The 27,382-nt window shown below is 35.3% G+C and overlaps 2 protein-coding genes and 1 long non-coding RNA gene across 17 annotated transcripts in view; 1 reads left to right on the plus strand and 2 right to left on the minus strand.

The window, feature by feature from the left end:
* The window catches only part of LOC139985117 (NLR family CARD domain-containing protein 4-like), a 468,217-nt gene that overhangs the window by 132,645 nt on the left and 308,190 nt on the right, over positions 1-27,382 (minus strand). The window lies entirely within an intron of this gene.
* The window catches only part of LOC139985143 (uncharacterized), a 272,368-nt gene that overhangs the window by 86,323 nt on the left and 158,663 nt on the right, over positions 1-27,382 (plus strand). The gene's annotated exons all lie outside the window — the stretch shown is intronic.
* Positions 6,295-26,201, minus strand: LOC139954639 (uncharacterized). Its single transcript, XR_011788145.1, has 5 exons — positions 26,123-26,201; positions 21,497-21,555; positions 13,755-13,790; positions 10,245-10,303; positions 6,295-9,214 (listed from the first exon to the last, which is right to left on the minus strand). It is a non-coding gene; the product is annotated as an uncharacterized lncRNA (long non-coding RNA).

Genomic DNA, 27,382 nt, shown 5'->3' on the forward strand with positions numbered 1-27,382 from the left:
TTGGACATCAAAGAGTGTTATTCTTTATGTTCGTTCGTTGCCCCCCCCCCCCCCCCAACTAACCGCCGTCATCTTTGTCAGTAATGAATTCAAAGCATTCTGATTCACTTCCTGAAATCGTGTTTACATCTGTATTTTGAGATTTTTAAAATCGTGTCATTCTGACTATTTAATACTTACACACTACGAAACCTAATGATGGTTAAACTTACAACCAGTTGGTTGTTCCTAAATAGCAAGTTCCGAAGCTTTTAGTCCAATACAGGTAGATATGTGTCCCATAATGTTAACAGTTCTACATTATTGTGCAAACTCTTACACTTTTTGTCTAATTTTAAAGTCCATTTTTATACCACGGTCAAGTGTATTATTGTACGCTCACGTTACATTATTTTTTGAAAATAAACATATGTTCACATATCCGTTAGTGCGTCAATCACCTCCTCGGTTCATGAAACAAATCTGTTAATTAAGCTTAAATTTTGTCATCTAAAAGCCTTTCACTTTGTAAAGAAAAAGAGTTTACACAGCATCATTTCAAAATCCACAGATTTACTATATAGGTTATTCGTTTCTGCACAGTGTTGGCTGTAACAAACACATGAGGAAATAGCTTGATCGTTAGTTCAAAAAGTATCGTTAAACCATATTTACAACTATATAATATAGGTCTATTAGACAAAACCATGTTACAGTCCACAATTAACCCTATGCTATTTGGGGTTAGAATTAAAGTTCAAAAAGTAACAATTTCTTTCAAGTATGTAGCCTGTGGTTTATGACTTACTGTCTTTAAAGTAATTAAGTAAACGAATGCATTACATCAGGTGCACGTCAACGGGACAGTGGTTTGATGAACCTTCTATAGTGTCGCAAATTTATCAAGAAATATCCAAAGATAATCAAATAGGTACAAACTTCATCCAGAGAAGAAGAATTCGGAAGCAAAGACTATAAAGTATGCGGATAATATGACGTCAAACTGATACCATTGATAGCTATATACAATCCTCTTCCACCAGCAGTCACGTTCTTAACCCTAAAGCGCTGCACCTTCTTTTAGTCTTGGTGATGAGCTCGCAATAGTCGTCATTTTATTGAGTTACGTAAAACGAAATAGAACCGAAGGTACCAGCGAGAAGATTTCGAACGAACTTTTCGTAGATTTACAACGCTACGAAAATACGGCTGACATACCTTTGCTTGATGCACCAATAGCTTCGAAAATTACGACTGTCAACTAAAATAAGTGGCCTATGTATGCCTATGCTGGAATACAGGAACTTAGCAACGCGCAGATCTGTATATTATGTTTATAGATAACGATGATGTTACTCTGGTGATAAGGATCTCTCTGATTTTGTTTTGCAGCTTTGCTTAAAACTTCAATAAGTTCCTATATCGATGGTTCGATTATATTACACTATAATATCAAATGCTTTAGATTTGCGCATGCGAAATGTTTGTTGTCTAATTCCAATAAATGGATTAAAATATTTCATCAATTATTTGATGATGGTACTAAAGAATATAAACTTGGTAATTTCCATTTTCCCCATGAAAGCAATTTATATTCAAACGGTGTTATAATCAATTCTGATCATTAAATGTAATTTAGAAGGTTGATCAAGAAATTTCGAAGAGAAAAAGGAAAGGCAGTAAAGACTACAGCACGTGGTGCTTTAAACATTTCAAATGAAAATTAACGTCACCAAAAAAATTGTGCTTGTCTGGACATTATACTTTCATGTAGACATTTTGCTATTAGTATTGTTAGTAGTAAAGAAGCTAATTACACTGAGCATTTATCGTTAGGCACTACAACGCCGTTGAATTACGCAAAACATGTTCAAAACCTCATTTTTAACCATAACATTAAAAACACATTTACTTGTCAAGCCGGTATTTAAATATATTTATCCAAATTGATGATAATAAAGGTCGTTAAAAGTTGCTTCTTTTATCAAGAAAAATTAATGGCCTAGTTAAAGTTAATAAATTCTGGATAGTGTTTCTGGTTGTTGATGTGACAATAACCTAGGTCTTGGAGAAGTGAACTATTGCTATTGTTTAAACTAATACCGTTTATTCCAGATTCAACATATAAACATAGATTTTCATTAGATTGTGTACTCACATGAGATGACGAGAGGTCAACGGGACAATACGTTGACATCTAATATATGTTAATCTCCAAAAACGGTACTAATTTAGAATCCGTACCATCCGAACCTACTTCGTACCACCCTAACCCCTAACCCTACTCCCTAACCCTATTTCCTAACCCCTAACCTTATTCTGCCGATTAGAAGTAAGCTTTCCCATTCATATGGTACGGATTCTAAAGTTAGGCCCCAAAAACTTTCGGGAAGTCAGGAAGGTAAAATTACGTACGAACTTCACCACCTGATAAGAACTGGCGTTATGCTATAGTTTAAAGTATATCCCGGTATAAAACCAAAGTGGTCCTCTCGAAAAATTAAATCCTCCTTCATAAGGAATCATTTTCTCAGCCCTCGAAAAAATGTATAGGTCTCTGAAAACTATTGATCCTGAATCCAATGTACATCACTTTGGATTACAAAATCATTGCGAAATAATCACAAGGTAAAATCCTGTGATACTGATCCAACGAGAATAATATTAAACACACATTTCCATGAATGTAGAGTACGATTAGAAGGTTACAGTGTCTTTTAATTGATGCCTTTTTATTTTTAAATTTCTAAATAGTTACACATCACCATAAGTCCCCGTACGTTCAATTGCCTATGTTGGATCGTATGCAGGAGCAACAAGCCCATTCAAGCTATACATATGCAATACTGTATGACTAACAGAATATTTGTGCCTGGAATGTTTCACTAAGCTAAAGCCACCTGCGGTTTTCTTATCATTCAAAATGGATTTTACTCGCATTGTTATGCTAATCTCACCGGATGTTTCCTCGCATGTCGAAGATATTCCTGAATCACGTGTATTGTAAAGCAAAATACACACTAATGATATAATCCACTTTCACTCTGTCGGGAAAAATTGGATTATTGCTCAATGCCGGTCTTGTTTTAAACCGGTACTCCAGGTTTTACAACTGAAAATGAAAGCTAATTACCGGCAATAAAATTGGATTTTGATTACAAGTCCGACCAATAATTCGGTTAAATATTTGAAGTTTAGCATTGTCAATGAAGATTTTTTTTTGAGAGATAATGCAGGTTTATCGTTCAAAATGATGGATTAAGGACCGATCGACCTAGAATTTTTTTAATTTATATATGCCAAATATCCATAACGAGCAATATCTTGATCGTCGTCCTGTTTTTTTAATTCTGTACATAAAAACACAAGTTTATTCTTTTACTCCTAGCATAACTATATCATTTAAACTAATGTACTAGACAGTCAGCCCTGTAAATGTATAATTGTATTCACAACCTATATACCACACCAAATCGGTTATAAAAACGAGCCCAACCCCCACCCCCTCCTTTGCGATGAATGGAAAAAGCTTTAACGGTGGTAAGCTGTGTATTACACTGGTTCCACCTTTGTTTCTCTTGATGTTTAAAATCTATATCATTATGTTCTTGGAGTATTCATTTTTGTGAACATCAACAACTAACGAACGTCAGGGCGGCCCTTCCAATCACAAATAAACATGGATGATCTAAATAATACTACAACGTATGTCTATCATGACCGTACTCCACAGTCTTCATCTTACGATACCTTTGTTATAAGCAGAAGAAAGTTGTGCCCTTCCCCAGTGAGTCGCAAACTTTATTGTTTTTAGAGGGCGCTCGTACGCTTTATTCAAAGAGTAATGATAACTATGAGGCGATCAAGACTTACATTGTTAAGGCCAGTACAGAGATATGGTTCAATTTGAATGCAACATTTTTTTAAGTGCATTTTTAGATTGGATGGACCTCTTTCGTTCTAGGCTAAGTAGATTATTCTTTGTTTATTTAAAACAAATACTTAGATTGATTTAGATAAATCGGTTATTTGCTTCAGGAATACCGCAGTCAAGTTGTTCGCTGAAATTGTAAGGAGCTCAAACTAACAGTAAATTAAAGTTTGGGTGTTTGTAGTTTATCTTTAGTTCTTCAAAGGATTAATTAGATAGACAAATATCTGGGTGACGACAGGTTGCAAGCTTTATTAACTTAATTGATAACTCTCATTAACCGACTTAAAAACAAGATACCTTAATTTGATTACTTGCAATCTAATTTTGAATATACTCTGACGATTTTGGTAACATTCTTTCTAAGTCGTAATACGGCTGCTTCATGGTTTACAAAGAGAGGAACAATTTCTTTTAATCACAGTTGTGTAAAGTAACGTTTTCTTAAGAGTAAGTTCAGGTAAATTATGATATCAGTACACGATGTAATAAAACATGCAGATAGAAGGCTTGTAAACGAAGAAGTAAAAATTTACACTAAATTTGATTCAGATAACATAAATGTATTTTATCCTGTATTATTAGTTCAAACAGTTTCTTATCAGCAGGTGTACGGCCACAGCCACACGGTTATATTGGTTGATATTATAATTATAGGAGTTAACGTTACATGGCTTGGCTAGGGAGACGAAAAAAATGTTTCAAATAAACACAAAAGTACAATGTAAAGCGTTGTTAAACGTTAAATTATTTTCACCCATAACCAAACCAAACATGATCAGGTTAAACATCTCTCCGGTCACAGAAGCATTTAACACACATGCCGTTCCTGCCTCACCCTCGAAATGGATCAACTAACTGCTTGCGTTAAATTTCTTCTTGTTAAACAATGTTTCCCGCCAACTCCCAAAAGAGCGGTAAAATATACTTTTCATATACGTTGGCATTATTTTATTTTTGTTTATAGTAAGATATTGAACCGAATGTAGCCCACTACTACAGGTAAATAATGGAACTTAACCACACCAATACATCTATCCCTCCTCCCTCCATTCCCCTACCCTCCACTTCAATCTCCACGTGAAATATATATGGTGCTGCATACCGTACACATCAACAGTTGATCATGACGTCATATATGCTAATGATTCAAAATTCCCAACCGCCATCCACTTCCCAGCGAACCAACTTAATTTCACTTATGTTAAACTTGAACTTAAGTGCGTGTTATACATTTACGTGTTTATTATCAGTAGGTGATCTTATTAAACACTGACGAAAAATAAGATCGGCCAGTTTTCCAGTCAAATGTTCTCGTTATTCAACCAAATACTCCTTATCGTCATGCAAATAGAGAGAGACCTTCGTTTTGTCAATCTTGAACTTTTATGTGTGTTCTGTTGTATTTGTTTATTAATTTAATGATTATTATCAGTACGTTGACTGATTCAACACATACAATATTAACTATAGGAAAAATGATTACCCTATCATTGAACTTTGTATCAATCTGATACTATCGCTTGCTTAGGATGAATTGCCACAATCTGTCAGCTGGCGGTATACCATGAACTGCGCTGTTAGCGAAAATATATATCATGCACTGTAGACCACAAAATTACACCATGAAGGATAAAATAAGCCATTTACTCAGTCATTAATATGAAACGATACAGAATCATACATTAAGTTCTGCCTTTGAATTACAGATAAAAACAAGTCTTTGGAGCAGCTAGCCAGTTCTAAACATATTCCAGTTTGGTTTGACTTACATCAAATGATATTTGAACTTACGTAACTATAGGCCAGAATCATACCTAGTTTATACATATTATCTACCGGTTTCACTACATTTCTGTCGAAGGTCATCTAAGGTCAGGCGGGACAAACACTTGTTTCTAGAAAAGTTTGGGATGAACGTGAAGAGAAAGTTTCAATTTAAAGCACACAGAGCGATAGCGACACTTTTATCAGAGAAAAATTTCTTTATCTCAACCGCAACTATAACAGCCTTACCTGTTTTGAGAGTTACTGTATAACAATAACCTTCTATGTGATATTGATGCAGGACAGACAAGCTAGTACATAGACTACATGTTACACAGAGATAACACTGCTGACAATATTTTTCTGATTAGTTTCTTTTATTGCTTCTATTGATATTACAATATTAATACATAACTGTAATTTTGTTATAAGATTCTACGATATGAACTAATGATAAAGGAACAGATAAATGGGATGAATGAGTTGTAATTGTATCACAATGAGAAACCAGGATCGCCTCAAAGAGACAAGTGTCAATTACAAAATAAAGGAATAATTATTACCTTGGAAATATTTAATATCACAAACAGATACTGCAACGTAATGATTTCTTATATGTTAATCTGTGTTTGTATAGTTATGTAAATATTTTCAGTTTTGCGTGACAGGGCTTGGGTTATATTGGTAACCTTTATGACTTTTATGACCTTTATGACCTTTTATGACTTCATAATATCCAATTGGGTTAAAGCAAATACGACAGAAACTAAATAACAATGAAGAGATCATGAATATTCATTAATCATCAACCAGTACCATTAATAAAAAGAAGCAAAATAACGATAAAAGAATAATAAAAGATATGTATGGAGAGCCGATCATTGCATTTAAGAGTAATGTTAAATATACAGGACATTATATTCATTACTATCATGTTTAAAATCTCACTATTATACGTCAAAGTCACGTGTTCCTATTGTCTTCAAAGAAACATCATCATAGATAATAATAATGGAACACAGAATTGGATTAAAAAAACAATAAATGTCATGGTTATTTAGTAATGTCTAAGACAATGGTTTAGTATGATTTTGAGTAACACAATCAGTGGTTGAACGGTAGACAGCCAGTCATTGTCATTATGATAACATTTAACAATATTCTTATAATATACACTGTATTACGCGCGAGTAATATCAAAGATTAATTCATAATATAAAATAGGAGGAACGAAGGAAAGCAACTAAATCTTGAAAGAAAGTAAATTTATACTAAACGGCTGAAGTAGAATGAAATCTAACAATTAATGACTATATATAACAATAATTAAAGCAAGTATTAGATGTAGTCTTAGAATTGTTAAAAATCGAAGGAAAATATTTGAATATAAAGATATCAAGAATATCTGATAAATAAAACCAGTAGAATAATTTATAAGGCGCAATAAAATAACAATTAAGTTGTCCTAAAATGCATTTAAGATGAAAATAAAAGTTGGGCCCTGCCAGCCCAAAACCCCAAAATGGGCCCGGAATTATTGGGGTCCAGATGGCATACATGTAGCAGCTATTAACCAACAATTGATGACCAAGTTTGGCTACAACCCGATTTACGGTGCGGTGTTGTTGCTATGGAGAGAAAATATGGGCTCAGATGGTGCCAAAATATAGGGACCCAAAAATTCGGGCCCAAAGAAGTTGCCCAAAAATGCATTTTAGTTGAAAATAAAATTTGGACCCACCAGCTCAAAAATTGGTCCGTAATTTTGGAGGGCGCAGATATTAACCAGCAACTGTATACATAATTCGGCTGCAATCCGACTACGGGTTGCGGAGTTATTGCAATGTAAAACGTTTTACATTTGACACCATAACCTTATTAATATTCATAAGGTCAGCGCTACAAAAATTGGGCACACCTTCTTACTATAATACATCTACATAACAAGTATGACAAATATGCATCACTCCGTTGCAAGTGTCACAGACTCATACATACACGCACACGCCATCACTCTCGCATATATTCCTTTTGCCTTCGATAAGGAATCAAAACGTGTATGCACTCAACTAAACATTTTGCTGTCAGTGTGCAACTAAGTCATTTATTAAGTCAAATGTAAATTTTCCTCTACACTATTTAGGATTATCGACGTTACAGGCTCTTCTGAGTCAAATTATAACGAACACTTCAACAAAATATAGCAAAATTAAAAGTACTCAGTCAATAAATAACAATAAGATATCCATTAAAAGCTCTAACAATAATGGGGACCTGTCTACCTCATTAATTTCTTCCTATATCGACGTTATAACATCATACCTGGATAGATTGAACTTATTGCGCATGATCAAAGCATCCTTAACTTGATTGTTACTTACGAAGAGTAAGTGTTAACACTAAATGTAATCTTTTATCTGTTTGTTTGTCGGTGAACTATTTTGAGCGTTCATGCCATTTTCTTCGTACGCTGATTAAATCAGTTAATACATGAAATAGGATATGACGTAAAATTGATAATAATAAACTTTTTTTTTTAAATGATGATTTTGAAACGGACAGATCATAAATGAAATCAATTATAAAGCGAAGCTTAAAATAATAATTAGATAAATAAAGTGATAAATATTGACTGATACGTAATATACTGAATATACATTTGTTATTTGAAATCATATAATATGACGTAACAATGACTTCATCTTATTGTATTCGTGTTAAGATTGATAATACATAGGAACAGAAAGAAATGAGGAAATGATGACTTAGAACAAACATTAAAAGGAAGAACGAAGAAAACTTGTAATCATGCACTCCTAGTTACCGAGTTTATGTGGAAACAATTTGTACAGATTTACCCAAAGTATTCCAAACATGTCTGCTTAAAAATAGTTTAAGGTATTGAAATTTAGGAGTTTAATTAATGTTCTGAGTAGTAAAGCCTTTGACGTGCTGAGGGGGTGAGGGGGTGGGGTGTAGGGAGATAGAGGACTGTATTTGGGATGAATCATACAAACAATTGGACCACTAAAGGATGTTATACCCTGCACACGAGGAGTGCATGGAGGCTGAGAGCAGGTCATCAGCAATACCTGACCAGGGACACACGAGTAGGTGAACCAAACATTTCTTTCATTTAACCATGTAACGAAGACTTTGTTACATATTAGGGGGGGGGGGGGGTGGGAAATCAAATTATAAAAAAAAAATACTGCACATTACCGTTTAATTCCATCTCTACGAATTAGCGTTCTGGTGGTGGTGCAAATGACTACTATACCATCTACTTGGTCACCAATGAGGTGGGTACGTCATCTCACCCCTCCAACACCCCACGCCCATCCCCGCCCCTCCAAATACACACAAATAGTAAGATAGGGTTTGTTCCCTCTTTCTTCCCTCTCTCAATAGTTGACTTCCAAGAGATAAATAGTCTCCTATACTGATGACGTAGTGGGTGATGGCTGACGTCATTAGAATATTGATTGACTATTAGTAATTTGATTTTGGCCAGATGAACATGCATTTTGCTTTGAGCTGTAATATAAAGATAACATGATATATATGTTAGTTAATTTTGTTATCTTAATAAATGGATCGAGCAAAACACTTATTAGAAGAACAATGGAACAACGGAAATAGTGCCGCAAGTAATCAAACTTACCAGCTAAATAAAACACCCGACACGTGATACAAGTAATTAAACCAACCAGCTAAAGAAAACACCGCCACACGTGATAAAAGTAATTAACCAACCAGCCAAACAAAACACTGCGACACGTGATACAAGTAATTAAACCAACCAGCTAAATAAAACACCCCGACGTTGTAATCTTTGGTCACATAATCAATGGTGGCGCCCTCTACAATACAGGTCTTTGTTGTCCTCGTAGGTAGGTCTACACAAGGAATGTGTTTGCTCTGCAAGTATACTATCCTAACTATTGATATTTTGCATAGGAAATTATTTGTTAAGAAGACTTTGTAGAAAACGAAGTGGAACAAGATAATGCCGCTTTAACTTGTGTTTATTGTGAACTAGCTGACCCCGACATCCTTGTTGTTTGTTAATCCCTTAATCTGTATTTCATATTTCCTCATCCCGATCCCACCCCATTCAATTATAAATTCCATTTTACGTCCCTAGCTAGGTCACAGATGCCAAACAGCTGACGAGTCATGACCTTGCTCAGATTTAACTCTTTTCTTTTCCACAGAATATGCTGTGTGTGTCGTCAATGGAATGACGTCACCATATCACACATAGTCGTTTCCTTATTTAACTTCATAAGTTAACTGACAGTTTTTGTCTGTTAGTATTAAAGGAAGGCTCACGATAATCTCTCATTTTTATCCGTTAATATCCATAATATAATGAGGAAGGGTTGAATGATACTAATCGTTATCATAACCGTTTTAGTGATAACACAGATGTTAGCAGATAAATAAATGTATATCTGTTTCAAGTTATGACCTTCTTACGTCCAAGCAGCGGAAAGGAAGGTTGTGTATCCACCATTATTACAATAATGAACACATACTTTGTATTCATTTTGTATGGACTTACAGTTACTTGCGCCTTGCCGAGTACAACAGGTGTCTCACATTACTCCTCTCATCTAATCCCTAAACAAGAGGAAAAATATAAGTAATTAATATGTATAAGATAATACAGAAACAAAGACAATGCAGTATAGTTAAATGTTGTAAATATTCATCATTTGCATCCATATAAGAAGTGTTATCTCAAAGATAATCGATTAAACGAAATTAATTTTTACTTCTTTTTAAATGTATTGACCTTTTTTCCAGTATATGTTTTTAGCAATCATTGCAGGGGATTTCACACTAGTATATCTTGTGCATTTTTTAGTATTGAACATGATGTGCAACTGGAGGCTAAAACCATGAAACCTTGGTCACTAATACCATGGACTTTGAAAGACTAGTTTGTGGAGGTTGGATTTTTATTAAAGCTCAATTGTATACTTGAAATTTTAAAAGTACATATCAAAAATAGCAAAACTGAATAGTATATGTGAATTATATATGTCATATCACTATGACTGAACCAATATAACCCAATGCACTATCACATTGGTACCATACAGTGAAATGTTCCGTCCTGTTCTTAAACTGAAGCGATTCACACAGAGATCATTGTAACTACTGTCAATCTTACAGTTTTAAACCAGAGTAAAAACTGGGTGGTGCTGTAAATTGGTAGCATGTGCTATTAGGATTTCAGTAAGAACTAAGGATATATTTAATTTCCAACAAATAAACTGGAGTTGTTGGGATTACACTTATCCTGAGTTCTTACTATAATCCTAATAACACATGCTACCGATTTAAAGCACGATCCAGTCGTTACTGCGGTACAAATTAGTTACAGTAGTTACTGTGAAACACTGGTCTCGTCAACCGGAGTCTCCATTTTCATGTCCGACAATTCCTTCTAACTTTGATAAAATCGTTACATAGTTATATTCACGTCACTTAGTCTTAAATCGTTTTGAAGGTAAACTGAGTTTGCTCTATTAATGCGGTTGATAAATGTTCAGCTGTTTGAAACCCATTCGATCCAATGTTTTGTATGAATGTGAAATGAACATACTAGCTCAGATATATTGTGATGGTGTAACTTGTGCTATCATGACTTTAATTATTAATACATATTATGTTGTCAAAGGCAATGTCGTCTTGTTTCTTTCTGTGTATTTCCTAGCGTTACCTTGTTCTCCACAATTATAATTTATCAAGGATTATAGTCATTCAGATTTGAGGTCGATGGTAATTTATAAACCAGTCAAGATAACTCGGTTCAGTGCCTTCGGTTAGAGATGGAGAGATGGGGTGGGTGTAGGGCAGGGGTAAGACTCAGACCACTGTTCAGTTGTACACACAGTGCTGCATGTTCTCACGGTATAGAAGCACGCTTTAAAGCCCTGGTCAGAGGCATGTCTATATAGGAAGTCGTAAATCCCCCAAAATGTATCTATTAAATTGTTCATGAACCCCCGGAAACCCAATGCGAAAATAAATATACAATTATTCTGATTAAGGATCACTGTTCTGTAATGATATTCACAATCATAATACACTCACATCCCCTTCCCGCAGCATCCGGGCATCTGTGGTTACCATAGTGCCAATATCTGGAAACCTGTTAGTTTGCATGTAATATGCCTATAGTAACAGTTAGCCTTGAGCTCGACTTCGTCTAGCTCGATTTATATTTGACAGAGAAATTGGTGAAACTGAATGAAAGACCACGATTTTTCGTTGTTTTTAGTCAAGAGAACCGATTACTAATATTCACAAGGGCGTAGGAACCGCGGGGGCTGGGGGCGCCAGCCCCCCCCAGTGCAAAATGTGGAGGGGCGGAAGTATCATTCCGCCCCCCGCTTCGCAAGTCAGAAAACCCCTTTTTCATTTCCAAATGAGAAAAAAAATCTCATTTGGAGCACCAAATTGCATCTAAGGACTGGTGAAAATACAAAATTAAGTTTACAAAATGGAGTGGGTGTTGAAGTGTGCTATATTGCACCAAATTGCATCTGAGGCTACCTGGAAATGCAAAAAAATCCAAAGGGGGAGGGGAACACTCCCTCCCCTTAGACCCCTCCCCCAGGCTGGCCATCAGTCTTCAGCCCCCCCCCCCCCCACTCAAAAGTACCTTCCTACGCCACTGAATATTTATGTTTATATCTTACACAATGTGTTTGGCCAAAGAGGATCAAACTCAAAATCATGGAAAACAGGATTTGAAAGCCAGATTCCTTTCTAATAAGACTTAGATAATTTCTTACACATGTGTGAGGTTTATCAACAGAAAAGTAAACTCAGCTAGCTGGCTAGTGGCAGCGCCTACCACAAACTAAACTTAAGCATTATGCTGATGTGTATGTTGTGGGAAAATGTATGACGTGATCCCTCAGAAGCACGTGATCCCTCAGATATTAAATATTTATTTTTTATATTGTTTCTAGTTTCCTTCTATTTGGTATAACTACAGCTTGGTATGCTAACATTCCACAGTGAATGGATTCTACCCCGGGTTAGTCATTTTATGCCACGGTGGACGCCCTCGTATCACAATGAATAATAATGATACTATTATACCCCAACAGAACCCAGTAAATCATCTTGCTTCTAGACACATTCATACTCTAGTAAACCAACAGAGCAGACCAGTTTATAACTTCAATTTCAATAATCAATTCCATACTGATTACCGGTTATGTGATGACGTATACGTCCTCATGCATCCATTCCCAACCAAACCCTATGCAGATCGAATGATTCTAATAATTAAATATCAAATAATACCGGAGTATATGAGCGATTTAAGTATAGGCTTCTATAGTTAACCCTTTTGTGTAAGTAGAAAATTGTTACACTACGGTAACACGTCTGAGTGTTCACCTAACATTATATTTTTAATGTAACAAAAAAGGTTACTTTTGTTTTTGCCAGTTCCTTTCACATTCAATAACCTGTGAACATTTATTTCGCGAAGAAATGAATTAACAAAGGATTTACTACAAGAATTTAAACATTTAAAATGTTTTTTGATACTTTTCGGACTAGTAACGAATTATAATCTGCACTACAGCAAAGTGAAATAATCATGTTTCATCTGGTTAAGCCGGGGGGGGGGAAGTAGGTGGTGAAGGGGGGGGGGGTGAAGGCTGGCATTTTTAAGGCGATATTCCAATTTTGTGTGAGTGAGTTGTCGGCTTGTAACACACCATAACATCTGATTAAACCTTGTAGTACTAAAAAGTATATCCGTTTCTTTTCTTCAGCATGTCCTTGTGTGCGGAAGGAAGATTATTTAGGCCGCATCTAAACTTGACATTGAGAACAGTGCTATCATCATTAACAGATATAAACTTGTAACTGGCCTATCTAAGTTCCCTGTCAGATACACGCCATTTATAAATCTTTCCTCCCTTATGAGGTACAAAGTTAAATACTGTTATTTCTTTGTTTCACAGTAATTAACACCTACTTGCCTGTTAATGAATTACCGTTAATAATTAACAGGAACCTAAATATATGTCTCACTTACCTCTTCTCCTGGTAGATAACCATTATCGTCACAGAGCTGAAGGGAACAGAAAGGTTGTTATCAGTATATGTTGAAATGTGCTTCAGAAACATTTAATAAGGAGAAGCAAAATATAAATAAGTTAGAAGATACATATTTATAAATATCGAAGTAAACTATTCCAGGCAGGTAAACTCAAATCTGTATTGAACACACTTAAGTCAATATAGTAGACATACTCGTCACTTTAAGATGCACGGACTAAATAACATGAATAACATTACCAGCTTTATAGGGAAGATACTACTAGCTTAAACCAGTCATCAAACACTGAGTGATGTCATGAAACATGGAGTGATGTCATAATTCGGAGCTTCTCACTGAGATGATCAGATGAATACCATGGTACGAGAAAATGACGAGGAGGGGAAAAGAGGGCAGTATTCAAAGATAGAAATCAGAGCACCGTTGTTGGATCGATGTAATGGCCAAAATAAAGCAAAATATTGAGTAGCCTCTCCACCTTCGTCTTAGATAATCTGTTTCTGTGGTATTGTTGATCGTGTAGAGATATCCATGAAAGTTTGCAGTTGTATGATGAACTCATAAAATAAGAGACACAAGGCGAGAATTAAATAAACTAGTGTAGATCTGTAAACATTGAAAAAAGTCATGAAATACAATGAACACCCTGAAAGATGTTTTTCTTTCTAACTTTACCCTGTGTGTGTATGTTTATTGAAAGTTTTTACATGCGCAAATAATCAGTTTCGCAGGTACTTTTCCCTCCATTAAGGGAAACCGAATTATCAAATCGCTGTGCGTTAAATTACTGTTAACCAATCAAATAACCCCACCTACAAAAATGTGCGAGCAGCCGCGAGGGCTCCATACCTGGGCCAAGTCATTATCTATCTCCAGCGCCATGCATGCAACGATTTGTTTTTGCCTCTAGAATGCTGGATCATCTGTTGGACCTAATTCAGCAAATTACTGTCTCACGTGAGTATATTTATAGCAGATTTACTTCTGAATATTATGGTAAACGCAGAATGATGTATGTAAAACATTAACAGAAAATATTTGATTATGAAGCAAAAGTTTATCGTACTTGCCCAGTAACGTTATTCGTGCTGGACTTAACCTAACGTACGTCTGACATGTCTGAACGTTGGGCTATGCACAAACAAATCCTAGTAGTAGTAGTAGTAGTAGTACTGTAGTAGCAAGTAACATGGCATGAAAAACCCATCGTTCAATTTACAGTACATGTACTTGCTAAACTTACGGGGTGAACACTGAAGGTCGTCTATGTCTATGAAACACTTAGGATATGGTGTTGTTGTTGAGCACTAATGTTAAACTAGCACTAGGCCGTAGGCCTAGTCTGAGTAGTACTTCTACTAGTACTAGTAGTGGCCTAAGCAACAGTACGCCTAACAAGTAATGATACTAACGTTTAGGGCTCAGTACGGTTTCCAAGTTGGGGGGTCGCCTTATTGAATGTACTTTTATCATCGTGAACTATGAAAAACTTGTTTGAAATTTTAATTATGGTTGAAAATACACTGTTTCTTTACTTCTACAGAATTATCACCTTGATGAAAATGTTTATAATCACAGTGAATTTCTTTAGAGCAGGCAATACTCAAGAGATTTGCAATTTTCTAAAGTACAGCCTATAGTTTGTATAGGCGACACTTTAAAAGGTCTCATAGGGGTCTTTTGCACAGGGGCATATGGGAGAAAAGGGGGTTTTGCCTTTTTCTCAAAAGCTAGCCTTTAAGATATCGTGAAACATCCGGAAATGAAAAGACAAAAATTATTAACGTTGGATTACATGTTTTTATCTATAAAATATGAATTGAAACACCTGTGAAGTTGATCAATTTTGAGGGGCCCTCCATTTCACCTTGTTTAAGATTTAAAAATTCACAGCCATTTTACCAACATTTTGGACAAAAAACAGTTACTAAATTCTTAAAAGACTATTTGAAATATATATTTTAATATTTCAAATTATTTTGGAGGAAAATTAAGGAAATTTGACGAACTGAACTTTCTTGAAAATCCTCAAGATGATTTGACTTTGGCACATCATTTGGATTACATGAAAAGAGAACACAAAAAGGTCAATCCTGATATCAGCTCTGTAAAAACTAAGATAACACTTACATATGCCCAGAGGAGGAAACCTGATAACTCCTATCCCGAAGTAGGAAAAATTAAAGAAACTTATCCCTGCCTTTTTACTGTGGAGGAAATTTCTAATGAAATCCAACGTCTTACATGTACCATTAATGAAGTACATTCAACATTTCAAACATGTATGACGATGTTTGCAACAGATATCTTAAAGCCTGGCCAGGATCTTCAAGCCTGCTACATTGTCGGAGAGACTAGCATTTTAATGGATGCACTAACAGTGTCTAAAGTTATTAGCTGTCTGTTTGGAGTTTACTATGCATGCAACATAGAATTTCCAAAGAAAGCGGCAGAAACATATATATTTATCCAGTAATATCTCTTGACACTGAAGGACAATTTGAAAACACCCAGAAAGGTGATTTCAGTTCAAGAAAAATTGAGAAAATAAAGACCATCTTTCTTTTTTGTGGCAGAAATTCCAGGATGGACATTAACGTCTATGTTGCCATTAATGGAGTTGTTGAAGGAAGGAACTTAATATCTTCATTAATTCAAATATTTAGTTGATGTTGTGCATTTTTTAACAGTTGCATAGTTCTTGTTCAAATCTTTTTTTTCTTTTTTTTTAGTTTGATCCAAGTATTCATCTGAACAAGTCTAAAGTTTGAACTTTCTGATATTAATCACTTTCTTGAACACAATTTACAAGATTTTGTTGAAAGAAAAAACATGTGTGTTTCCCTGTTTGGAGAATTAAAGGGATGGAAGAATTAAGGGTTAGCAGAATTGAAGGTTGAAAAATATGAGACTGACATGAACAATTGAAAATATGGTTTTAATTAACAGTCATGTTTAAAGATAGAATGTCTGGTGAACTAAAATGACTGACAAATATATTTTGTTCTCAGTTGACCGTTTACTTAAAGTTTTTTTATTTATAAGAAGGACATGCTCTCAACAGAGTACTAAGTAGCAAGTTGCATATCTGGAACTTTTTTTCTGATTTTTGAACAATTTTCAATGCACTGGTACAAGTAGTTGGATTATTCCCACTTATTCAAATATCTACAGATATGAGAAGTATGAACAATTTACTGAACAACAGTGTGAAGGATATCATTTAAGAGTGATATTATTAATTGCAAAGAAGAAAATTATTTAAAACATCTTTGAACAGGTAGCAGAGACTACATGACGTTCATGTTATCGAACAATGGAGCATAAACTTATCTTAAACTTATATGCTATGACATATGTAATAGGTCTGATTATGTTCAGATGATGGTTTAAAATCAACCAAATTTCACATGAGTTCAAGCATCTATCAAAGTTATAATAATTTATCAAACTGATGAAAACTGTTAAGTGCTATTTGATGTCGATTAAGTTGATTATGTAACCGAAAATGGCTATGTTAATGCTACATTCGTTTAGTTAGTCTTGTCTACAAAGGATCACCATCCGCTACATTACTATAGTCCATCTTCATTTCTGACCTAGAAACTACAGGTATTAAATGTCTTATATACAGGAACATTTACCTTGATAAATTTGAGGTAATAATTAGTAAGATTAAGAAGAAGAAAGAGTAGCAAAAGTGGACTTTTACAATTTCTGTACTTTGTGCTGTTTTTGCTACAATCTGCTGGTATGTAAACTTGACTGTGAAAAGAATTAGAAGGACTTGAAAATATAATGTTACTTCAATCCACCAGGGAAGATTAAATGAGGAATTTTAACAAACAAATATCCATGACACTAAATGTGTGGGACACAAATTGTCTAAATCTGGATCAACGACAAATAATTCACTGATTTGGAGCAGTCACGTGATTGTGACAACACATCGATATCTTAGTTATGTACAGGGTATCCAATAAGTCTGCGAATATTTCACGGTTTGGTCAATGAACAACCTATGAAGTAATAGGCAGCTTATGTTAATGGAAGACCAGATTCTCCTAACACCAGAGAAAACGAAAATATTACTAAAACCAGTGAAACCAGGGAGCCTGCTACAAAGACAAATATGCAAGTGCAGCTACCGTAAGCTACATGGTCGGCTAAGTTGACTGTTTTTACGACTGTTGTATGTGCCATGATGAACATTTGCGGTGACATTAAATGAACATAAACAAGAACGGTGCAACATGATTGACAACATTCTACATTTTTCATATTTTTTTTCATATTTATCATTTGATTAAGATATTTGTTAATGTCATTCATTTTCACTATAGCTAAGTTTTGTTTCAGAAGAATATTACCAATGTTTCACGAGGATGTATAGTGGTATGTTGGAATCATTAAGCAGTGTCGGTTATGTCAATTATGTTGTTTCAAAGTCAGTCATACACGCTACTAGTGTTCCACTAAATATTGAAATGATATGCTCAGTTGTTAATTATCATACCAATGCTCATGATTTACTTACATAATGTTATTACAAAAATATATTTTCAAGATTTGTATTTCTGTTCACTTCCAGATTTGTATCAGTCTGTTTCTACGTTTGGAAGAACGTGATACAAACGTTTACGTGAGTTGTTCCTGTATTATTTGGCGCCCTCAACTCTCCACCCTAGACACGTATGATAAGCAATGAATGCGTCTGGAAGGTCCATGGAGATGTGGCAATGTAATATTCTTAAGAACTGAAGAAAATTATCAAGATACCATAAACAATTAGCCGATGAAAAATTATGAATGTTTAAATCAGATTACCAGTTACCGAGTATTCCGTAGTTGGAACAACTCCACTCCAACCTCCATCCCCCCCCCCATCTCCCCACCAACCCGATCCTGACTCCTTCAAAATCGTCTAATGTATATTTGTTTGTGTCTGTTCAAAACACGAGGGAAATAACACGAAATAACATGTGTCTTATATTCATATTTTATAAAGTAATTGGACATGGTTCGGTTACCATGGTATCCGTACAGCTGAACAACAAAGCGGGTTAGTAGAGCTGCACATACTACTACAAAGTTTCTTTCTATATTCGAATTTATTCCCATTTATCAGGAATGCAATAATCAGTATCCCCCTCCCTCCCCTCTAAAAAAAAGAAATAGTATCAGATCGGAACACTTGCAATGTCATTAATGAAATCAGCTTCTCTTCCCTTCATATATACAAATACCAAGATCATGGTAAGCATTACCATTCAGAAGAATGTACCAAAGTTTATTGGTTTCAAATAAAAACCAGACCCGTCCTTTCATTATATCTAAGCCTGCTAGACCCACACACTTATGTCAGTCACGTATACACTAATATGGATAAATAAGAATTTAAGCAAGTGATCCTTCAAATCCTCTGAAGAATTTTAAGTAACAAAGTTATTTTATTAGCAAGATTTAATTCCAAAGGAAGAATACCACAATGGATATTTGTGTTGTTTCTTCTACAATCTGCTGGTAACATATTTGTCCGTAAAAGGAAAGATAAGGACCTTGAAAACAAAATGTTAATTTATTTTACCAATATCACACCAGGTTTAGATGGTGTGGGCATGGATTTTAATAGCTAGGAAATAAACAAATAAAACATGACAATTAATTTGTGGGACACAATATTGTCTGAATTTGATTAAACGATATATAACTCACTAGTAAGTAGCAGTCATTGGTTGTAACAACATATCTACATATCTTAATTAGTTGCAGGGCTTTCCAGTTATGTGTGCATATTATATGGATTTGTCAAAGATATAACCTATTACGTAACATGAAGCTTTATTTAATGCTATTAAAACGTCTACCCAGTGACTTAATTTTCAATTTTATTTGAGAACACTACGAAAGTATAGAAACCAAGTTAACATACATTTTTAGAGTCAAATTCCCCATACATTTATTCCTATTACTAACTTCCAAGTTTTCCACATCACTATTCTGTGCATTTGACCACTCGCAAAATAACATATAGAAATAGTTTAATTTAATTTAATTACCCTATTACTTGATTAAGACCAACAATTTAAAGTATTAAATCTATCAGTGTTAAATCATACATGGAAGACCCACGTCTCACACCAACAAAAACAATTAAAAAAATATCCATGTCCATGTCTATTCAAACCCAGGGAGCTGGTACAATAAGAAACAGGGTTAGTTAAACGGTCTGTTACAACATAAATCAGGAGTATGGCTGTAAACGCAACAGTACGTTTACTGTGCGTACGTAATAATACTACGTACGTACGTAATATTATCACGTCCGTACGTGATAATTATTACGTACGTATGTATTGATTACCACGTACGTACGTAATAAATACAACGTACTTACGTGATACTCTTACATGCGTAAGTAGTATTATTACGTCTGTACATGATAACTAATACGTACGTACGTCATATCTTTTTTTGACCATGTCCTCTCTAGAGTTTTGTACTTACACAACCCCTAAAAATTATAAGACGGTGTATATAAGTCAAAAATGATTGACATATACCTAGCAAACATGTCAAAAAGTTAACCGTTTATATGTATCTTTACAGTATAATACTATCTCACTGATAATCTCACTGATATGGAAGTTGTACGAGTGTTTCAATATAGAACAAATCATTGGACGGGCTGAATAAAATTCATGAAAACAATGCTCACATATCGAGATCCTCCACCCCTCCCCCCTCCTATTCCGTTCTGATCCCTCAATGTTCTCTTCTTTCTTACACGGTGATCTGAATTCTGCTTTTCTCTGAATATCGCAAAATATTACGTTGCATCTTTACAAACTAAAACTACTAGAATTTAGTTTCCTTCACTCATTGCTGTATGTTTACATGCATTGACGTTTTATAAAAAAAACAAAACATTAAGAGTGATTTTGTCCATATACTCTAAACTTACATTGAACTATTCGAATATTCTCTATAAGGATACAGTATTGTAGTATATAGCTGGAGTCCCAGTTGTTCATGTTTTGTACGCAGTGTATATTATTTCAGACATTTCTTGCTTGAAAATATATTAAATCAAATTTAGATGAAGAAATAACGGGGATAATATGAAGACAAATTTTTCCAATTGAATATCTGAAGTTGATCTAGTTAACGTTAGTTTCGTTGTCCAATTATCAACTATTTTAATATCTCATTAACATAAAAAAGTGACCTAGGCTTGTTGCCTTTATTCCCAATTTTGATGAAGAAGGTATTTTTCTTCAACGTTAGCAGAAATATTAATACAATCCTGATTTAATGAAAACTTAGCATGTGTGTCTCGTTTTTGCAAACCAGTATTGTGCCTTTATATAAACCTGCGAGAGAATATCTTGAATAATAAAACAAATTTGTGGTTGGGTAATAAGGGACACACGGGGTGATATTCTGGTAGAAAAGGCAACAATAATACAATAAATCTGACCAACGTTTGGGAGCAGGAGCAAGACGATGTCTCTAAATTTCTGTTGTTTTAAGTTCTTTCTGTTTATCACAAGCCAATTCAAATGCTACCATCAACTAAGTACATTTTACCGATTATGTTGTCACTATTATTTATTTTATATTTACTGGTAAAGTAATACAGAAGGCAGCTTAGCTCAAATAAGCTGACCAGAATGCATTATGAGCAATAGCGGTAAGAAAGGTGCACAATCTTTTACCTGCCATAGACCGGTCTGTAGATTCAGGCGACGATAATCACCAGGTTGAAAGTTCCATACTGATGAATAAAATGAACGAAATTGATGAAAATGCAAGTGTAATTAAATCTCTCCTTTTTTTGGGGGGGGGGGCTTGAATGAAATATTAAACATTATATTCACCGGATTTATGTTGACTCTCGATGATACCCTCATATCAGCTGAGAGATCAATCAGGTTGATTCCTTAAGTTTTATCTTATCAGTTAACTTTCATTATTATCTCAGTAATATATCTGATCAGGTTTCAATCCTTATATCTCAGTAAGATTACCGATCAGTTTACTATCATTATCATCTCGGTTTTATACCTAATCAGTTTACAACCATTATCCTCTTAGTTACATAACCAATCAGGTTAGAAATGTTGTCATATAATCAGCATAACTTGTCTTTTTTAAATTCATATTGATGTACATATTTTTGTATTTCGTAGTCTTTGGTTTTCATGTTTGATTATTTTATATTTATACTCATGATAACGGTATTGAAATGAAAAATGTATAATCTAACATCGTGTTATTATGACTTAACATACACAATTGTTACATTGAACAAAAACGCCGTCCAAATTTTAGGAAACCTACATTAAATTATGTTATCAACAGAAGTGTTTGGATACAAAGAACACTTACATATTAGTGAAGAAACCATATCAATATAAATTATGTTTTGTGTCGTGGTTTGTTTTTTCAGACAAAACTACTACACAAACTAAGCAGAAAAATCAGCAGCAATTTTATAACTATTACAATAATTGTTGAATTGAAATAGAACAGAATATTGTAACGTCCCTTTGTTTCTGTTTGCTTACATCTTCTGATAACGGAATTTGAATGCGAACCTAGGCTATCGCAGCCGATCTTACGATCTTATCATAATTGCAGTGGGCACTCTATTAATAACCGACCGTTTTACCGGTCAAGAACTACCCACCTGCTGTAACTAAAAGCAGGTCTCTAGTTTTACGGTTATGATTCAGTAACAATTCTGGTGACGATATGACATATGCTCATTTCCACTTATCTCAAGAAACACGTATCTAGTTTGAATAACCACGATAACTTCTTTTTCATAATAGACTACCATGGCCTGCAGCATAGGTGCATCCATGGCAATTTACTTGATCCAAGGGAAGGATGGAAACTTTCTCTTGAGCATCATATTTATTTAATGAGTAAGAACATTGAACATTCCATAAAAAAACATAATTGATATTTTTTTTGAATTTACTCGTTGACCGATGAAGAAGACTAATTGAATTGTATCTACTCTGAATTGCTCTATTAACTACTACTTGCAAGGTCAATGGATACTCTTAGAAACACCGTAAGCTGCCTTACTCAAACATATTGAATCTTTTTAGGACATTTTAGCATCTCAGCGAAATTCAAAGAAAATGTTAAGTTCAAACTGCGACAGATACTATGCGTTATAGGGAGTAAAGTATACATCGTTACCTCATCAAGTATATAATACCGATGTGAAACTGTATCGAATCGATAAACAGTGTGTATGTTGATAGTGTAACGTCACTTCTCTGTCTGTAGGGGCAGTCTTTAATGATGGGGTTAGTAGTAGTAGTAGTAAGTTGAGTCTCGTCTATACTACATGCTCAGTGATTAACCTCCGCCACGTATCACGATCTTGCGCAAGGTTCATTGCTTCCTCGAAATTGTTAATATTAACGTCCTTAAATTGCGACTTTATTTTTCCAAGCAGTCACGGGCCTTCCTACTGGTTTAGCAGTATGTCTCAGTGCTTCTCTTAAAGCAAACTTTGCTGGAGCGTCCTCCTGGAGTCTTGCTACATGACCGGAAAATCTCAATGTTCTATGTGCGACCATAGATGACCCAGGTGTTTGTTTGGTTGGTTCCATTGTAGAGCTTATCGTTTAATAACCAATTGTTATTGGTCCATCTAATGTTGAGAATTTTACGAAGTAGTCTCCTTTGAAAAGTGTCAATTTTGCGATCAAGATCCTTCGTTGTGCCCCACAGTTCGCAATTGATGATGGGGTTGGCGAAAGAGAATTTCGACAAAAAGATGATAATGGAGTGATCGTGGCACAGTGGTATCGTTTATTCAGACTTCCGTCTCCTTACTAGGTTCATTAATGTTCTTACACTTATCCTTGATTACGCCGAACGTAACTGTAACCGCAATTCCTCAACGCGGCGTCTAAACGCAGCGTAGAACACGGCACTAAACGCAACGCCCAACGAAAACGTCCAACGCGGCGCCACACGCAGCGTATAACGCAACGTGCAACGCGGTGCCCAACGCAGCGCAGAACGTAACGTATAACGCGACGCTAAACGCAACGCCAAACGCAACGTCCAACGCGGCGCCACACACAGCGTTTAACGCAATGTATAACGCGGCGATAAACGGAACGCCAAACGCAGCGTCTAAATATGAAAACAGATTCAAAGCTACAGTTTAACTTAACGGTGTCTGCAATGCCGTTAATCGATGTAAATTATACTAAGAACCAATCGATGGACTAAATGGCAGTAATGTATCTTTCTGATAGCTGACCTAGGCTATTCACTAATGTTCCTACTTACGGACTAACTGAAATATATCCAATCACAGCAGAACACTGATCTCTTCTAAAGTACACAAATTGTCACGCAGTCCAGAGCACTACTAAATAACGTAAAATGAAAATAGTCGGTCAATAACGTTACTCCTAAATAACTGGGCGTAATCTCCATCAGTGCAATAGCGCAGTTTGCTAACAATTTATACAACTCACAAATGTATTCAATAATATTCTGAGCGCTTACAATATCTACGAACAGTTATACACGGTGCCGTGGTATTAGAAACCTACCAACGTGGATAATAGTAAATGATATGATAACGTACCGTACGTAGACGTCGTGAGACATTTTGTCAAAGAGTCCCACGCTGCACGTAACAACAGTTCCTTTCATACTAGCCTGAACAATGGCTTAACGCGCGCGAGAATGTTCTACTTCAAAGAACACCGCCTCAGAGTTGCGGTCACCAGTCTTCCGGGGACCGAAAGGCCACAATTGCTTCTGTCATAGTAAACAACTTAGGAGGATAACGGAGATTTCCCGGCAAAGAATTATAACATTACTTAAACAGCTTAAAGAATAGCTTTCAAAGTTTCAACACTACGCAAGTTCGGTTACAATAGCTTGAAAATGTAACTAATACTTATCAGATCCAAATTAAAGCCTTTTTATGCATTTCGCTTGGCAGATTTACAGACCAAAATATGTAAATTAGATATTTTTCTTTGATTGTTTAATGTTATCAAAGGGTGCGATGCAAAATCCCCAGAAGCTGCAGAATGTTGATCTCTTATAGCGAGTCCAACCACAACAACTACGTGTACATAACATAGAGGAATTAAATTTCTCTGGAAAATATTTGAAGCACTGCTTGGTTCCACGAGGGGAAGCGCCTCGGAGACCACATGTTATAAATAAATGATATTTCTCTAGAATGTATTCCAAGCAGGCGGGTGGGGATCCGTTGCACTTACGCTGCAGCGTTTTGCAGATATAGTGAAATAATTGTGAAACACTGAAATCTATTTATGAGAAGTGCTCAATTTTCAGCGGAGTGAAGTGCAAGGCCCTGGTGAAGGGGTGGGGCCAAGCATCAGGAATCTGCTGCATTTTATTTACCTAATATAAACCAAATTTGGGGAAATATAGACGTAATGGAGTAACAGACAAACCGATTCTGTTTTCCTTTCTTCGTTTTTGTATTATAACTCTTACTTTCTTAAGTGTACGACCATGATAAATTTATCTTCAATTTGTCAACCGACTTGGCATCAATTTGAGACCGAGCGGTGTTACACCCATAGCACTGTTTGTATACCTATGGGGTCGCGTTCTCGAATGATAATAGTTAAATTATATTTTCCTGTTTCCAAGTACAGCGTTAGTGTAAGCAAAGAACTCTTTCAGTATCATATTAGTCTCACTAGCAATCACTCTTAACTTTACGATTTACAAAAGATGATCATATGATAACGAAAATATATAATTAAATGTCTACTGATAATTAAACTTAATTTCTGCTTTATTACCATGACAACTATGTGAAACAAAAGCAATAGGTACCCGTTCTGGAACAGTTAATGAGTGACACACCATTGTATACCTCCCTGCTTTATTTCATCTATAGAAGTGTACAAATAAATAAAATGTGGTTTTAAATTCACATATGAATCTCAATGCTTCCCTCATATCATTTCCCACTTTTTATTTATACTTTAATTTTGTTAAGGCAAATCATGCATGGATGTTAGTTTTCGCCAAAACATATAGATTTTACTCTTGTCAAGTGCCCATCGCGGGGGGGGGGGGGGGGTGAGATGTCTACCCCCTCCCAAAACAGAAACACTCACACACATTTTGAAATAACTCAGAGTAGTTTTAGCACAATGTTGCGTTTCGACTTAGTTATTTGGACATAATATAAGTCAAACTATGCCTCAGAAGTATCATTTGAAGTCTAAACTTCCCCCTTTTTCTGGAAAGTACCACAGACCCCAGAAATGTGAAATGTGTCCATTATGACGTCATTGTGACAATACCTTTCACGTTTCTTGACTTCAAGGATGATGGAATTGATCCAACCGGTATAGTGTCTGGCAGCGTGTATGAAGTAAACCTATGGAGAGAAGTAGAGTAATCATCGTGTAAGATGAAGAAGATGTAGAGGAATGTCTTCCTAGTCAGGTTTATTGTTTACCAAATCAATGAAGATAAACAAAGTAAACAACAAGTAGCAAGGAAGTAAATCACATCTGATCGACCATTCTGATCAGAATTAATTATAATCACAAGTCTTGTGTTTCAACGATCCCAAGAAAACTAAATTAGAATGGATCATAGAATTGAAGTAGGGAGAATGACGTCTTGCGACATATACTGACGCCACCCATTCCTACTGGTGGCGCTGTGCTTGTACGGCAAAAAAAGACGGGCGCGTAATACAAACACTACATCTTGGACATAACTAAAGTGATACAGTTGACATAAATCACACGAAATGTTAAAGCTCACTGGTGAATTATAAATCTACAAATAATGAAACTTACAGCTAAATTGTTGCTTCTTAATCTCAGAGTAGTTTAAGATGCTACAATTAACACTTTTCGGTGTAATGACAAACTGCAAACACTTGTACTGAAACGGAGGAAGAATGTAAGTGAGAGGGGTAGGAGGGTCGAGGACATAGCGACAACTGGCGAAACAACTGGTCTTCCCGGGTGATTTCAGTAAAAAGGTAAACAAAATGTTGCAATTACATTAACAAGGCAGATATACCAAGATTCCTTATTATTTACGTATCTATTCATTATCACCCTCCAATGATGTTATAACATTGCACGCATTGATTTTTGTCATTGATTTAATTAGGTTGTAAAAACTTATAACATTTTTGCGGAGTTGAAAAGAATTTCTTCAACCATGCCATTACACAATCGAATCTTTCTATTGAACGATGTTCTCAGTGAAGAACTGCACGTGTCCCAAATATCAGACTTCATTCATACCAACATACCAAGGAGTTGTTACAACTACCTGTTCATACTTTATTAAGAACCACACTAACGCGATCTTCGTTGATTCGCGAAAGAAATGTTTAATTAATGGAAGCACAAACACTGAGGGGCAGTGGAGCATGTGACTTTGATTTTATACAATAAACTACTAGACTCAAATTATGTTAAACCTCTCAAAATGAATACTCTGTGCGTTCCTCTTCACAAAGTAAAATATTTGAATGTTTTCAACAAAAAAATGTTTCTTTATACCGGTACTTTTGAACAACAAGAGAGCACTTTTAA

The sequence above is a fragment of the Apostichopus japonicus genome, chromosome 17 (genome assembly GCF_037975245.1).
Source record: "Apostichopus japonicus isolate 1M-3 chromosome 17, ASM3797524v1, whole genome shotgun sequence".
Classification (NCBI taxonomy): domain Eukaryota; kingdom Metazoa; phylum Echinodermata; class Holothuroidea; order Aspidochirotida; family Stichopodidae; genus Apostichopus; species Apostichopus japonicus.